Genomic DNA, 17,077 nt, shown 5'->3' on the forward strand with positions numbered 1-17,077 from the left:
TGAACCCAGGAGGCGGCAGTTGCGGTGAGCCGAGATCGCGCCATTGCACTCCAGCCTGGGTAACAAGAGCGAAACTCCGTCTCAAAAAAAAAAAAGAAAGATAATTTTCACTATACAGTCTCCAAAAAATTTTATACATTATTCAATGTACAGATATATCTATTATCCAAAGCATTAATAAACTTTTAAGATGAATTAACAGTAGAAAAGTAAAGTATCTTCCAGGTTAAAATATTTCACAGTACAGAGCTCAACACGTGGCACTGCAATTTTGTTTGCATAGTCACGACCTAAGCTGGCTGGGTTGCGTGTGCTTTAGAAACTCTTTACAAACTGGAAAACATGGTGGTAATTCAAAGAATAAATTTTGTTTTAGTTTGATATGTATGTAGGTGTCATAAATTCACTTTTAGAATTAAAATGTTTTTATACAGTTATCAAAATAATTTACTTATTATTTAGTAAATTATTTAAATGAGACCAGTCTCATTTTGAAGTTTTTCTGAAACTACTGAGAGGTTACCACTAGGGACAATGCATCAGTCATCTGCCACAAAATTTGTAAAATCATTTATTAAACTAGTGTTCATAGTGGTATAAATTATTGAAATGAAACATTTTAAAAGAAAAGAAGCCCAATTTATTCCTAAAATGATAAAAGGTCAAAAATCTTTAAACAATATTTTTGTAACAGTTGAGTCAAAAAAGGTAAATGAAATGAAAAGTGCTAAAGAGAACTTTTTGGCTGAAATAGAAAGAGTTTCAACATTGAGTTCTAACGTCGCACACTGGCCCAGACCATTCTGCTCCTCACCTCATGATCATGGAAGAAGGAGAGGGATCTTGGGGGAAAACTTAAATTCACTGAGTGCCTGCAGCATTTCAGTTATAAGCACAGAGGAAGAATATTTTAAAATAGATCCGTGTCCTCAAGGCACTTACACTCTCAAGTAGCACACTGACACAAATATAATTACACTATATTTTAATAAGAGATTCTAGACTGGAAGACAGAGGTCTGTAACAGGATGCTGATGTGAAGTTGAGAGGTGCCGGAAAGAAGTGCAAACATGCAAGGGAGATCCTGAAAAACCATTTGCCTGGTTCTTGTGGCTCATGCACATCAGAGGTGTCCAGAGACTGAGTAGAGGATTTGAGAAAAGGGTGTCTTTGGAAAGAACTCTTCCTCACAGCAAGGAAGCTGGGTGCTCCCGTTAAGTTGGATTTTAAGGTTACACATCAAGAAGGCCACAGAAAGCCGCCTTTGGAGGGATGCAGTGGTTGGAATGATACTAAATGAGACCACTAAATGAAAATGAGAGCATGCTGGAGCCAAACAGAGTACTGCAACTGGTCAAGGAAAGGGATTCTCAAAGACGTTAGGGGCACAGAATACATGACGTTTCCTGTGCACCCACCAGATACACACAGGTGAGCACCTCTGGATTGTGGTTCTTATACATCCTGAGCAAGAGAACCCCCTGCTGGGGAAAAGAGGCCTTACAGGGGAAAGCTAGGGTATCTCTGGACTTCTGGGGACTGAGAAAGAAGGAAGTGACTAGCTGGGGTGGGGAAGAGGGAGAGTGTAGCACTACATTCAGTGAACTGAGGGGGAAATGTCCCCAGTGTTTGGGAATCTCAAGTGAACCCACGAAAGAACCATTGGGAGAAAATGCCAATTTTGCATTTTCAGCAAGTCCAAAGTGACATGATGCTAAGGCACTACAAAAGGATCCATAAAGTTCAACTTCCTGATCTCCTTTCTTCTCTTCTGGGCAAAATACTTAGCAGAATTGGAATTAGCCAGCTGGGGGAAGCAGTGTAGGTGTGCTAGGTGAGAAAAGAAGCCAAAATATAATTTATTGAACTGTATACTTTCCCTCCGCACCAGCTTAGGACCAGGGAGGGAGATTTATCTTGAAATCAAGCTTTATCTTTTAACTATTACATAAGACAGTACGTTGTAATTTTTTTGCTTGAAACTGATTAAGCATTGTCAGAAGTGGAGTGGGTGGGCTACTCCCATAACGGGCAGGAAAGACTAGAAAGCTGACTTAGGGTTTACATCTCCTGAGTTTTGATTCTTCCATGTACAGTTACAGACAGGAAGTATAACCGATGTTTAAAATGGGGGACATCATAGCACCATCCTAGAATAGGTAGCATCTGAGGTAATTCTTAGAGAAAAAAGTCAGCTTACCTTGGAGACAAAGAAGGAGGTAAGTACAGGGATACAGAACAGTGGCAAAATCTAGCACAGATAAGTGATTCGTGAGAGTGAGAGAAATGACTCTGGGAAACCCAGAAAGCACTGGGCTGAGGGAGAAGGTTGGAGAAGCTCAACGGTTAAGGGTGTGGGCAGAGGAAGATGAGCTCCCTTCTGAAGAAGACAAAAGATACATTCGGAGAGGCCCAGAGTGACTCACGTGTGGACTGTGTTAGGAAAGCTAGGGGTGCAGAGTGTTCAGTTCTGCAAGGGAGTGACAACATCCAAACAGATACATGTCCTGAGGCTGGGAATGGGATGAGGCATAACTGCAAATGGGCATGGGGTTCCTTCTAGTACGATGGAAACATCCCAAAACAGGATGTGGTGGTAGTCAAACATTGAAGTTACTAAAAGGCACCGAATTGTACACTAAGAGTGAATTTTATGGTATGTAAACTTTACGTCAATAAATTTTTTTAAGTCATAAAGAAACAGAAAAAAACAGGAGGAAGGAGAGAAAAAGAGAGAGAGAGAAGGAGGGAGGAAGGGAGGAAGGAAGGAAGAGGAAGGAAGAGGAAGAGGAAGAAGGAGAAGGAGAGGAGAGGAGGAAGGGAAGGAAGAGGGAGAGGGAGAGGGAGAGAAGAAGAGGGAGAGGGAGAGGGAGAGGGAGAGGGAGAGGGAGAGGGAGAGGGAGAGGGAAGGGGAGGAAGGAGAAGGAAAGGAAGGGAGGATTTGCTAAATAAATGCTTTTCGTGATGTTCTCAAGTCCAGTTTCAGTGGAGTCTTTGGGAAGGATCAGCCACATTGTGGTTGGCAGATGTGTAAATAATGGGTGAGGAATCAGAAACAGAATGAGCTATTCTTTTAATAAGCAAGAATGAGAGAGATGGGACAGTGGCTAGAGATGGGTAGTAGGTAAAGAGAGAACCATGATGAATGGTTTTAAGTTGGAAAATTCCTGAGTGTATAGTGCACCTTCTTATCTGTGGGGCACATATTCCAAGACCCCCTGGTGGATGCCTGAAACTGTAGATACTACCAAACCTTATGTATACTTCATTCTTTCTTATATATACAGACCTATGATAAAGTTTAATTTAGAAATAAGACAGAGATGAACAACCACAAGTAATAATGAAATAGAAGAATTATAGCAATATACTGTAATAAAAATAAAACAAGGGTGATTTGAACACAACACTGCAATATGACAACAGTCGACTTGGTCACTGAGATGACTCCTAAGTGACTCACAGGTGGGAAGCACCCATAGCGTGGGTCCCCTGGACAAAGAGAGGATTCAATTCCTCAGCCAGAAAAGAGCAGGATGGTGTGATGTTTCATCACACTGCTCAGAATGGCATGCAATCTAAAACTGATGAATTGTTCATTTCTGGAATTTTCCATTTAATATTTTTGGACTATAGTTGACTTGGGTAACTGAAACCAAAGAAAATAAAACCTTAAATAAAGGGGACTACTACATGCATAAAATGAGAAGGAAAATTCAAAACTTAAGAAGAAAAAGGTCTAATTTTCTAGAGGGAAGAGTCTTCTCATGATTAACTTACATGGTAATGATTCCACCTTAGCCAAAATCACATGAGCAAGGTCAAAAGAATGCTGAAAAGGAAAGAGAAGTGATTACCTCCATCCCATGGCCAAAACAGAGAAGCTGGCTCTGGGATGGAGGCATTTTCTGGAGAACTGTCAGGCTCATCTCGGCAGCTCCGTATCAGTGTCTCCAAGAGGTCACAGAAATAATGATGCCTGGCCAGGGACCAGATGCTCAGTGTGTCCTATGTGCCTGTGGTTGTATTTTCATATTCATAGGTCAATTAATTTAGAAACCATAGTTGGATTTTATAGAGTCACTCCAATTTGAGGAGCTCTGGAAACCAACTGTGTAGTACCAACACACTTCCTTCTCTTAACTCTTTCCGAAACTACTCAGGCTAAACATACAAACTTAGGCTAAACATACAACCAAACATGCTCAAAGCACTCAGATACATTTAGGGACACTAACAACTAAATATGATACTAAGGCAGCACTTCAGGGAATCACTTTATTCCCCAAGATATCCAAACCACAATTCTGGCACTATGGGTGGTAGGTAGATAACAATGGCAAACACTCAATATTGAACACGTGCCAGGCAATATTCTAACAGCTTTTATAAATACACACATATGTTATGTCACAGAGAATGTGCTACCACTAATCCCATGTTACAGATGACACAACTGAGGTAGAAAAACGTTAATCAACATTCCCAATTTCATACAGATGACCCTACCTGGATCGGTATTTCCTAGTCAATCCCTGAGTATTATTATTTGGTTTAATCTATTTCTGGTTTACCCTAAGGCTTGGGAAGAAAGTGGTTCTCTGAAGCTTTATATTTTTGTTCCAATCCTAGAGAGGCATAAATGCAAGGTGAGGTAATATTTTTAAGTTTTAGTGCAGAGATTCTTCATTGAGAGTGAGTGACCTGGGTTCCCAGCAGACACTCAACAATATCTGAGAATGTTTTGCGTAACCACTTGGTGGAGAGGGATACAAATGAGCTACCGGCACCCAGGGGTTAGGGGTTACTGACACCTCTATTTAGTGCCACAGTCTTTTCAAGGTGAGAAACTCAACTTCAGAGCAGCTGAGCATCATCAGAAGACTGGAGAATCAGCTTCCATCTTTCCAGAATCATCCAGAGGGAAACCAGCCTGGCTACTTTCTCTTCACAACTTTACCGAAGAAAAACCACACTTCACCCTTCACGTGTCCTGTTCTCGTACAACCAGGGGCCTTATGGGAAAATAGGATCTAAGAACTTGGTGGACCCACTTTTGAAGACTGACTGTTCACCATGTGAAATTCCAAACAAATTAAAAGTAAACAGAACAGCATGAGCCCCCATGCCCCTCACTGAACTTCAAAACAAAACAATATTCTGCCATTATTGTTTTGTCTATAGATCCACTCAGCCCCTCATATCCCCACTTTATGATTTTTCATTATTTGCACACAGATTTCATGTAATTTGCATACATCAAGACGCAAAAATCTTATCTGTACCATCTTTTTAAACACTGAATCTTAAAGAATTAATTTTATTGTAAAATACAGCAAAGATCTTATTTTATGTTAAGCTTCCAAGTCAGTGTTTTTCACACTGTAGGTTGCGTTTCATTTAAGGTGCTGTATGTTGGGCTTTTGTTTGTCTTAAACAGATGAAATACAACAGAACAGAAACTATTCAGACAGACCGAATTTAACAAATTAGCACTGCTTTGTAAGATGGTGCCATAGAAGTGCAATGTATGTAAGCACTGAGCCTTAAAATTACTTGTGTTTCTCACTAAGAGTGCTGGTCATAAACATTTTTAAATGTATTAAGAGGCAGAGTGACTTATAGTTAAACATAATATGTGGCAATTTTTGCCACTGAATGTAATGGCAAAAACCAACAATTACTTTTGCACCAACCTAAATACTTAAACCTCTTTAGGCTTCAAATTTTACACGTGTAAAATGAGAATGGTGTATACACAAATTGGTGTGTTTACAAGAATTAAGACTGTGATTATATGCTGAGCCAACTCCCTGGTATTTGAGTTGTGATGGTTACTGCCATGATTTCCAAAAAAAATTAAATATAATTGACACCTTGTCTAGAGATAAATCAAAGTCTTAAATAATGTATGGACTCAAACCTAGGTCTCTAACTCATTTTGAAGAGACAAACACTGCTTTTGGGCTGCTTACATCTTTTTTTTTTTTAAACACTTGTTCAGCTTAACTGTGTTTTTAAATTTGCTTTATCACAGCAAATGGAGTGATTTTGACACCTTTTGGAAATGCTAATCATGGCTATGAATAGTTATCTGCTTAGAATTCGCACCTATTAGAGGCTGTATCTAGGTGTATAAAACATTCACTCTATCAACACAGAAGTGTAAATCTAAATTGGGGCAAACTGTGATAGCAGCTTGAATTTATAACCACAGTATCAACTTCAGCTGAGGAAAGACGAAAGAAGTACTCCCAAACTCATGCAGCAACAAGCCACCATTTGTTTTTATACAAATAGCAATGATTTAAGATGCTGCCATAAAGCACAATGGGAGGCAGAGAGAGGGAAAGACACAAACTGACTGCCTGGATGAAATGGTCTGCTGATATACCCGAGTCGGATAGGCCAGAAAGGAGAGCATATGGAGGGTGGAGACTGAGAACAGGAGTGTGTGAGCCCATCCAACTCAGCCTTGAGGGCTGTCAATGCAATACAATGTGAGCCTGGGGCTGCCAGGCAGCCTGATTGTGAACTGCCAGACTGATTGTGAATTCCTTGTTTAAGAAGACTCTGGATTTCCAGAGCTTTCTAATGAGATCTCCCAGGTTTCATTTTTGTAATATATTTTTTGATCTCAATATTTTTAACCTTAGGAAGCCACGTTCTGAAGTCGAAAATCACAACTTCAAGACATTTGTACCGACTAAACCAAATATGTCTGCAACTCAGGTGCAGCCCATCTCAAAACCAATAGCCAGAATGTATTTTCCCATCTAAAATTCTAAAAACCAGCGTTGGTCACTCCATTGCTCTCCTCTAGAAGAAATATGCAACACTATGTATTAGAAACAATTCAATATTTTCCTCTATTCAGGAATAAAATTTTTTCTTAATGTTTTTACTGAAGGAAGTGCTACATTGAAAGACAGGCTGAATTTCTTCTACTTTTCAGAAAAAGATATCTCTGTTATGTAGAAGGTATTACATTTTATTCACAGAGATGGTCCTCATTCTTCCCTGAATGAGCTCCTATATAAGATCCAAAACTTTGCAATAACTGTTCGTTCAGAGGGTTCCAAAGACTGTGCCAGACTGGAGATTTCCTCCGCCCTGTGTCAACACGGTGCCTTAGGCCACAGAAGCCTCCCTTCAGTACCTCAGTGCACCATACAGACATTAACATTTTCTAAGTGTACCACAGACTAAACATTAGGAAGACATTTGGAATTACTAGCAGAAAAAGTTTGAGGACCTTAATGAAAACACTAAAGTGAAACTGAGAGTTGACACATTTCAGATCACACACTAGTAATTCATGTGGTTTTACCTCCCTACTTCCTAAGATTGATTTAGGAGATGAAATTGAATTTATTAAAAAGCAATAGTAGAGATCCAACTGTAAATACAAGACCGGTGCTGTTTCTTCAGAACCTAGAAGTCTGCCTAGACGAATATATCTGTGATAAATATGTTCCTGGAATAAACTTTGTAATTTCTAGTTTGTTCAGAGCATGGATTCTACTTGCTTCCTGCTTCTTCAGACCCTCCAATAAGGTACCACAATGTGGACATTTGGAGACATTTTATTTTGTAGGAACAGAACAAGTTCCTTTCACCAGGGCTATTATTTCAAAGAGTAACAAAAACAAATGGAAGTTTTCACAAACACATATTCCAATTTTCCCAGTGTACTTAGAAACTGAGGATATTAAAGAACCAAGTAGGCCTCAGAGCAGAGTGCCAGAGGGGCAGTGGCACTGAGCTGCCAGGTGCCTACCCACTCACTAAGGAGGGACGGCTGCTTCTTTAAGTTAGACAATAATTGCAAACCTGTCCTCTTTTCTTTTTTTAAAAATACACATAGCTGGCCTAACAAAGCTTGCCTGTAGACAAGACATGTCCTGAAACCAGGAGTTTGAGGCCTCTGAATACATACTCCTATGGGGGAGGAACAATGGTACAATGACATTAACACCAACAAGAAACTATTAAGAGATTCCTCTTTAAATAAAGATACACTCTGCTGTGCTCACTTTCCACCTAGCCATTTCCACATACACCCTCACTGAGTATCCAAAAGCCTATCATGGTGCCCAGCCCATAGCAGGCACTGAAAACAATATGTGTTGAATTAATGAATGTCAGATTTAGGGAAGCAGTTGCCATGCTTGGCTCCATATCAGACCACGTAGGGGAACTATGTAAAAACACAGATCCCCTGGTCCACTGAATCATAATTTCCAGGCACCAGGCCCAGAATTTGTATTTGGAAGAAACTTTCCAAAGTAATTCTGCTGCAGGGTTGTCAATGCATTTGGGAACCACCAGCTAGGACACAAGGAGCTTCCAAATTCCAGTCCTCACTGTCAGTAACAACACTCAGTGGTATCTTTGCCTCAGTGGTTGTTTCACCATTTTTAACTTGGATTTATTTTCCCAGAAATCTCCCGCTTTTGCTAGCTCTGTGACTCCTTGCAGCAGGGAAGGCAGAAGCAGGATGGAACAAAAGTTCATGTTGCTCCCCAAATGAGCTGCCTTCCGAAAGCACAAGTAGTTTCCAAAAAATCATTGAGAATATTCAACCAAAGTCTCAGCAAGAAATACATTAACGGAGAAGGGAGGGTTTCCTTCAAGACTAATACTTCCCAGAGATGGAGGGATGGAGGGCCACAGGGGAATGGCAAAAGTGAAGACAAGAATGGTTACCCAGAGCTCCCACGGAGATGGATCTACAAGAGATTCCAAGACCCAGAAGCAGAGAAGGGCATCCTGAGGGGAAGGGACAGAGGGTAGAGATAACCTAGATACATGGATAGATGAATGACCCATGGCCCATCCTTCTAAATCTTGCTCATCACGCATTTCATAATTTATAAGCTCTGTAATGACTCAGAAATGTGACTGGACACCTGGGGATGCAGGACGAGTTTGCCCCCACACACACAAAAAACGGCGTTATAGAAATACAGGAAGCACAATTTCTTGTGCCATCTGAGCTGATGGTTTGCAATTGAGATCCATAACAAACAACTACAGTGAGGCTTTTTATATAAACTTGGGGTGGGGGTGATACTTAGTTGAAAAGATTTTGTGCAGATTAATTAGTAACTGTGAAACACTTTGTTGGGTGCAATAAAAATGTTCTTTACTTTGGTTACATAATCTACTAATTTTACAGTTTTAAAGCACAGTGATCAAGGTTTTATCACAAGGTAAAAAAGCGGAGAACACTGAACTTCAGTTAAAATTCTCTCCCTATGTATGCCTCCTGAGCCCAATTATTTGCAGGGTCAGAGATCTATTATTTTACTTAGCAAAACGGGTGCTTTGAGACATATTTTCAAGGAACAACAAAAAGGATGGATTCCAATTTATCCTACTAAAAGTCTTTCTGTTTAATGTTCATTTCGGAGACGCTCTATTTTATTGGAGCATGTGTATTTGAATAGATAAAGGCTGTTATCATTTGGGCATTTTGAAAACATACAAATTTTATGATATAAAGGATATAAAGGATGTGTGACATTCAGTTCTTTGGTAGGTGGTGTTTTTCTGTGAAAATAAGCTTCTCTAAGGCAGTAGTAGAGGACAGAAATCAAAAACAGAGCTGCTGCTTTTATAGCGACTAGAAAGTGAAAGCCAAGAAACTGCTGAAGATCTGTAGCCACAACCAACCCTTGCATTTGCCAGACTCCGGGTTGATATTTAGCCCAGGTGTACACAGCTCAGCTGTGCCAATTATGCACAGCTGTTGCCCATTATAACCGGGCAGTGCCATGCTCTTTCAAAAATATATTAAATGTCACCCTTCTCACATTAAAAAAAATAGGCTTTGGTTGATTTTTCACCTTAAAAGTGACGATCTAAAGGATCTTTTTCTAATATTTTTAAAAGAAAGCCTCTTATAAATTTCAATATATGCTATTTTATTTCCATTCTATGTTTCCGATAGACCCAGATCTGAGCATCAATAAACACATACCTAGCACAGGACAGATGATGATACTGAGATCCAACAATTTAATGTACCACTTTAAACAGGATTCAATTCATTAAAAGCATTTAGTACTGAACATTGGTGCTAAGAAATGTTTCTTTTCTAAGTATTAAAAGTCAAATGCTGATGGCAATTCATGTCATTTATCGACTATCTTGTGCCCAGTGGTGAAGTGTGTTTAATCTTTCCACCAGTCGTATGAGGGAAGTACTATGACTATTCCCATTTACAAAGAAGGAAACTAAGGCTTAAGGGCAATAAAGTGATTTTCCCACTATCATCAAGCTTCTAGAGTCCACTCCAGTGGAATCTTAGAATTTGAACTTCTCTATTTCTACCTCCTGAAATAGCCATGTGACTCCTTCACCAGTTAAAAACACAAGTTTCTTCTGGGATGAAAAAAATACATATATATCATCATCCAGGCAGTCCCTACATAGATAACTGTAGATGGGATTCTGGTACTGCTTTTCTGTCACGCACTGGTTATCCTTCGTTCCTGTTTTCACATTTGAGCTTACTGACACATACTCTGCTCCACGAAGGCTCTAAGGAGTAGATGGAATGGGTGGGTAAAGAACTAGGATTAGAAATGAGGACGAAAAAGAATGTGCAATTACAATGAAAAGGCCCTTAATTCAGCCTAAACGTAAAGGCTTTATTTCCCATTTCCACATTGTATTTGCTCAGAAAAGAGGTTCCATTTGCTATGAAGAGGTGACAGAAAGACCCGGCAGAGAGCCTTCCAGAACTGCACACATAAAATGCAGACCTGTATGACCTGTCATGAAGCACATTCTATTACGGAAGCTTGCCTTCTACAAGGTTACCACTCCAGGGGACAATGTTTCTAAGAGCTGGGAAAGTGCACAGTTAGCAAAACAAGTCCCTCTTCGAAGGCTGGCAGCCACCCATGTTTGAAGAAGTATATAGCTGAAATGGAAAGCTGGCTGCTCTGTGAGTTTCCTAATTCTCTGATTTCTATTTGTGCATATACATTTTCCTGAGATTTCTTCATGGATTCCCCCTCCTCTTGCTTTCAATAAAAGTAGTGGGGGGCATGTGGAGCAGTGTGAATAGACAAAAAACAAGAAACAGTTTCAGATTTTAAAGCTTAGGGGATTTCCTTTGCATAGTGCTTAACAGTTAATATTTCTATCTCTACCACAAGTGGATATAAACATTGATTTGGCGATAAACAATGAATTGGTCCGATTCGGGCACTTTTTTTTTTTATATATCCTGTTCCTCCAAGAAGATGGTAAGCACCTTAATTAACAAGTCAGTGAAGTTTGTTGAGTATTTACTTACAATACATCAGCGTCTATACAAAGCGCATTATATGGATTGTATTAATCTTCACACTAACAGGGTGAGCACTACTGGTATACCAATTGTCAGATGAGGAATTTTAATTTGAGTAATTAAGCAATTTGCACAAGGCTAATTAAGTGATAGAATGGTAGAAGGTCCCCAAAGCTCTACCTCTCTACTTCCCTACACTGCCCCCTACCTGCCAAAAACTTTCTTCTGCTTCTCTTTTTCCAAACTACATACCTCATCCCTAAGACAAGTATGCAACAAATTAATTAGAAAGCCAAGTCGTCCTATTTAATCAATACTAATGAAGCAATCATTCATTCTAGTTTATATGTGCATATGAACAGGCAGTATATTTTATTTCCATGTTTGCAATCATAAGAGTGTTATGTAGCCTATTTCTTCCATCAAAATAACCTTAAACTACTGCATTATATATAGAAAACAAAAAAAAAGTCATATATTATTGAAAATTTCACATTCTAGGTAAAACTATTAGCAGGAAGTAAAACGTTACAGGGTATCAAATGTTGATGAGTCAGTGAAACAAAATGAACTCTCATATCCTGACTGTAGGAGTACAGGTCTATATGTTGTAAAACATTGTGCCATCACCATTTTCATGCTGAAATGGCATAGCAATTCCATTTCGAACTGAATGCATGGCAGTTCCTCTCCTAGATACACATACTAGAGAAACTCTTGCCCTTGTACACGACTAAACATGCGCAAAAAGGGTCATAGCAGCTTCATAATTATAGCAAAAAACATAAACTGATGTCCTTCAACAAGTGGGTGGATAAATGAACTGTGGTAGATGCAGTCAATGGACTACTACAGAGCAGAAAGAATCAATGAAGTACAGTTTTACACATCTACCTAATCAAAACTCAAAAATACATCAAATTGAAAAAGTACAGTGCAGAAGTATAGAGTACAATACCATTTATATAAAATACAAAAATATAAAACTTAACAATTGTATAGTTACAGGAATACATAGTAAAACTAAAGGAAAAGCAAGAAAACAATAAATGTAAAATCCAAACAGTGGTAACCCCAAGGGTAAGGAAAGAGCCTCAAATAGGGAGGAACATAAAATAGGCTTCAAAGTCACTGAAAATGCCCTATTGAGCAGTGTGCTGGGCTAATGAGAGTTTATTTTATTGTTCTTTGTAAGTTACATACATGCAACATATATTCTTTTGTATGAAAAAATGTTTCACTATAAAAGAAAACATAACATTTTTTTTCCTAAACTCTATAAAGCTATAGAACAAAGAGTTCAGGTAAAATACAATGGAAAATTGTATCTCACAAATTGGCTGTCAACTCTTACTGCTGCTTTGTAACTTTCAGAAAAATTATGTAAAAAATTGTAGTGTGGGCTAGGCACAGTGGCTCATTCCTGTAATACCAGCACTTGGGAGGCAAAGGCAGGAGGATTGCTTGTGGCCATGAGTTTGAGACTAGCCTGAACAACATAGCAAGACTCCATCTTTAAAAAAAAAATTAAATATTAGCCAGGCATGGTGATACATACCTAAAGTCCCAGCTATTTGGGAGGCTGAAGCAGGAGGATTACTTGAGACTTGAGGCTGGGAGTAAAGGCTGCAGTGAGCTTACTACACCTCTATACTCCAGCCTGGGTGATAAAAAAATACAACTTTTTTTTTTTTATGTAGCATATTCCAGCCTCTTCAGAGGTGGGGAGGGACTTAATGAAACACTGAAAGTTACAAATTTCATCCTGTAGAGATGAAGAGCCATCAAGGATTTGGAACAAAGATTCATTTAAAGAAGTGATTTAAGAAAAGTAACCTGACAGCAACCTGAATAATTATAAGATGATAAATCAGACCATTAAAATAGTGGATTAGTAGGGAGATTTTTCAAAATCCACATGAATTTGCTCTACCCAAGCAAAATCTGAGGCTTGAGAATGTACATTTTTGAAAAAGTCCTTAATGCATACTGATCCACATAGCTTTCTGAGAAATACTAAGTATACTAACATTAACTATTCAGCTAAGATGCACTAAATTGTACTAGTTAACATGATAAGTGAAAAACAATTAACGTTTCACTTTGACATGACTGGGCCATAATCATAGTCTTGACTGTAGCTAACAGTGTAAATTTGTCAGTCATATATATTGTTTAAACAGTGTTCAAAAGATTCAGGAATTTCATTTCTATGTATGCCTTTCTACTTTTAAAATAGAAAAAGTTCCCTCATGGCTTTATATTTTCTTTATAATGTAAAAAATACTGATTCAAAGAATAAATTTTTGGCCTTGTTATTCCAGGATTCCGGGAGGCTAAGGCAGGAAGATTGCTTGGAGTTCCAGACCAGCATGGTCAACATACCAAGATCCCATCTCTATAGAAATTAAAATAAAAATTAGCCAGGCATGGTGGCATGTGCCTGTAGTTCCAGCTACTTGGGAGGCTGAAGTAGAAGAATCCCTTGAACCAATGAGTTCAAGGCTGCAGTGTGCTATGAGTGTGCACCACTATACTCCACCCTAGGCAACTGAGCAAGACCTCGACTCAAATAAGGAAAAAAAAAATAGAATGTTAAGTTTCAAAGTATTCAACAGGTAGAAAGTACATGAAATGCATGAAAAAGTAGGATATACGCAATCAAGATTAAATTGAATACAGGAATATTTAAGAAGACAATGAGACCAGAAAAATAAGATTTATAACCAGCATATCATATATTGCTTGGGTATGCTAATTTCTTATGGTAACAGATCTTCTGAGATGATCTCAGAAATGACCTGGTCAAGATAGGGTTTTAGGATTTAATGCTCCAGGCAAAGTGCTAGTTTGGTCACTTACTGTTTTCTAAAAGAGGGTGTTAGAATAGTGTGAGAATGTATTCTTAGATCAAAAATGGAGAAAGATGAAAATATCCTATGAATAATTTCATAGGAAACATTGATGAATATAAATAAGCTAATATATTTTCTAGGTAAAACGATATAAACTAATTTAGTGGTAGATCACTGAAAATATCACATATTAGATCATCAATATTATTTTCCAATTTACTTGCAGATTTCATATTTTACGTATAGACATTAATTTGTACTCCCTCCTCCTAAAAAATCTAAGGGTCACCGTCACCAAGGAACCCACAGAAATATGAGCAATATATAGTCAAATAAGTAGGTGGGCCATAATTTACTTCACAGCCCCATTCTTCCAATCTGAGAAGGTCACAGGAACACCCAGGCTGGAAAGAAAAACGGAGACAGTCGAAAAAATGAAACTGTGGAGGGCAGTGATTTTGTGACCACCTAGCCAAGTCTTCATATTAAGAGTTTTTCCAGTTTAAAAGAAAGTCAAGTACAAAGACTACTAAAAGAACATAGTTTAAAAACCTACTTTTCAAAAATAGTTTTTAATCACATTTGACTTCAAGTTAAACTTCCAATTTGCAATGGAAGAGTATGTAGAGTCATTGAGGCTACATTAATCAGAAACTCAAGGAATGCTGGAGTCAGAAAGAACACAAACTGATTTTTCTGTATTGATCACAGACCACAAAGCAGAAAATACATTGGAGGAACTGACAAGGGAGGTCAGGTTGGCACTGAAAGGGAAAAGGCTTTATTAGAATTTCTTCTCAATAAATTATGCTATGAACTTACAACCTTATGCTATAACAATATACATTGAATAGCTCAAGAATATAACATGCCTGACTCTCAGAAACTTTGAAGTTGAAAAGTGCCTTTGTCCATTTTCAGATCGCATTGTTGAACTCTTCACTGAACATGTCAGAATGTTTTCTTTTAATGTAATATGTATAGCACAGTTTCATGAACACAAGAAGATTTAATGATGTATAGATATCTTCATTTTATCCAGAATCCCTTGAGGCACTTATTTAAAAATTCAATGACAAGACCCTCCTCCCCATTTGGATTAACTCAATGAAATCATCAGTGTGAGATTAAGGAATTTAAATTTAATACATGTGTTCCAGATGACTCTCTTGTATAATAAGATGGGGAAGTAATGGAAAAAATCTTGATAAATAATTTTCAGGCAAAGAATAAGCAATCCCAAAAAATATCACATCATTCTAAAACACCCTATGCAATAGGACAAAAGTACTAGGGATGGTTGTTGGGGTTTATGTAGGATTAATGTTTCAAATACCCTCTAGTATTAGGTTGGGGTCTATGCAGGTTAATGTTTCGAATACCCTCTAGTATTAGCAAAAGTAATTGTAATAACAAACAATAAACAAAAATAATAAAAAGTAATAAACTGCAATTATGTATCTATTCCTCCAAACTAAAATTAGGATGTCTATTATTTGTTTTTAAAATTTCTAAATAGGAAGCTATCTTAAAAATGTCTCCAGTCTCTGGTGGGATGCCAATTTAGGCTCTTCAATATTATCAAAATAATTTTCTAGATATTTATGCTGTGTGACCACCTACATCCTCCTCAATCATTAAGACTCTGTGAAAACTATCTTTTTGGAATCCCTTCACATTCCTTGATATTTCAATAACTTTAAATCCACTTAGTGTTAGTTTTACAAGATTTAAATTCCACCACCATTTCCGAAGTGTTGTAAAACCCCATCTGTCTATTTACAGACATCATTGTCATTATTTTATTACATATTCTCAGTTCAAGTAGCTGTGCTAATTTAGGCTGTAAGTTCACTAAGGTCAAGGGAAAGGTCATTTGTTTAAACAGTACTTCAAGAACAAGTTCTTGATCTTGCTTTTTTCTGATATAGAATAATCTCTAAATATAAAATTCACTTTCTTAGGGGTACCAAGATATTCAGTGATATAAAGCAAATAATGTCCATTTTTAAAATTTTGGTTTTGTTGTGCAATTTTTTTTACCAATGCCCTGCTCCCAAAACTGGTAAGTTTTTTTTTAAAGAATCATTTCTATCACAATGTCAATACTGATTTATTGATCTTAAGTAGTCTACACTTTATGTATTGTCCCCAATGGAAAATTTGAGACTAGGGTCCAATCTCTGCTCCTTGCCACTCAACCATATCATCTCTTAGTAAGTTTTTAAAGTTTTGGTTTCATTTCTTGAACTTTTAAGCAATCGGTGATGGTTAATGTTGTCAATTTGATTGGATTGAATGAAGCAAAGTATTGTTCCTGGGTATATCTGTGAGGGTGTTGCCAAAGGAGATTAACATTTGAGTCAGTAGACTGGGAGAGGCAGACCCAACCCCAATCTGAGTGGGCACAATCTAATCAGCTGCCAGCACAGCTAGAATAAAAGTGGGGAGAATGTGTAAAGACTAGACTGGCTGAGTCTTCTGGCCTACATCTTTTCCTGTGATGGATGCTTCCTGCCCTCGAACATCAAACTCCAAGTTCTTCAGGCTTTGGACTCTTGGGCTCACACCAGTGGTTTGCCAGGAGCTCTCTGACCTTCAACCACAGGTGAAAGCCTGCGCTGTTGGCTTCCCCACTTTTGAGGATTTGGGACTTAGACTGGTTTCCTTGCTCCTGATCTTGCAGACAGCCTGTTGTGGGACCTTACCTTGTGACTGTGTGAGTTAATACTCCTTAATAAACTCCCGTTTATATATATATGCCTATCCTATTCATTCTGCCCCTCGAGAGAACCCTATCTAATACACAAAAACTCATGCTCATAAACATTCAAAAAACTTCAAGTTTTCCATTTACTTTACTTCATTTCATTTTATTTCTTGAAAATTCTCCATATTTGTTGATTTTGCAAAATTA

General features: G+C 38.0%; 1 protein-coding gene across 1 annotated transcript in view; it reads right to left on the minus strand.

Moving 5' to 3' along the window:
- The window catches only part of CNTN3 (contactin 3), a 336,227-nt gene that overhangs the window by 258,476 nt on the left and 60,674 nt on the right, over nucleotides 1-17,077 (minus strand). The window lies entirely within an intron of this gene.

The sequence above is a fragment of the Cebus imitator genome, unplaced genomic scaffold (assembly GCF_001604975.1).
Source record: "Cebus imitator isolate Cc_AM_T3 unplaced genomic scaffold, Cebus_imitator-1.0 Scaffold152, whole genome shotgun sequence".
Classification (NCBI taxonomy): Eukaryota; Metazoa; Chordata; class Mammalia; order Primates; family Cebidae; genus Cebus; species Cebus imitator.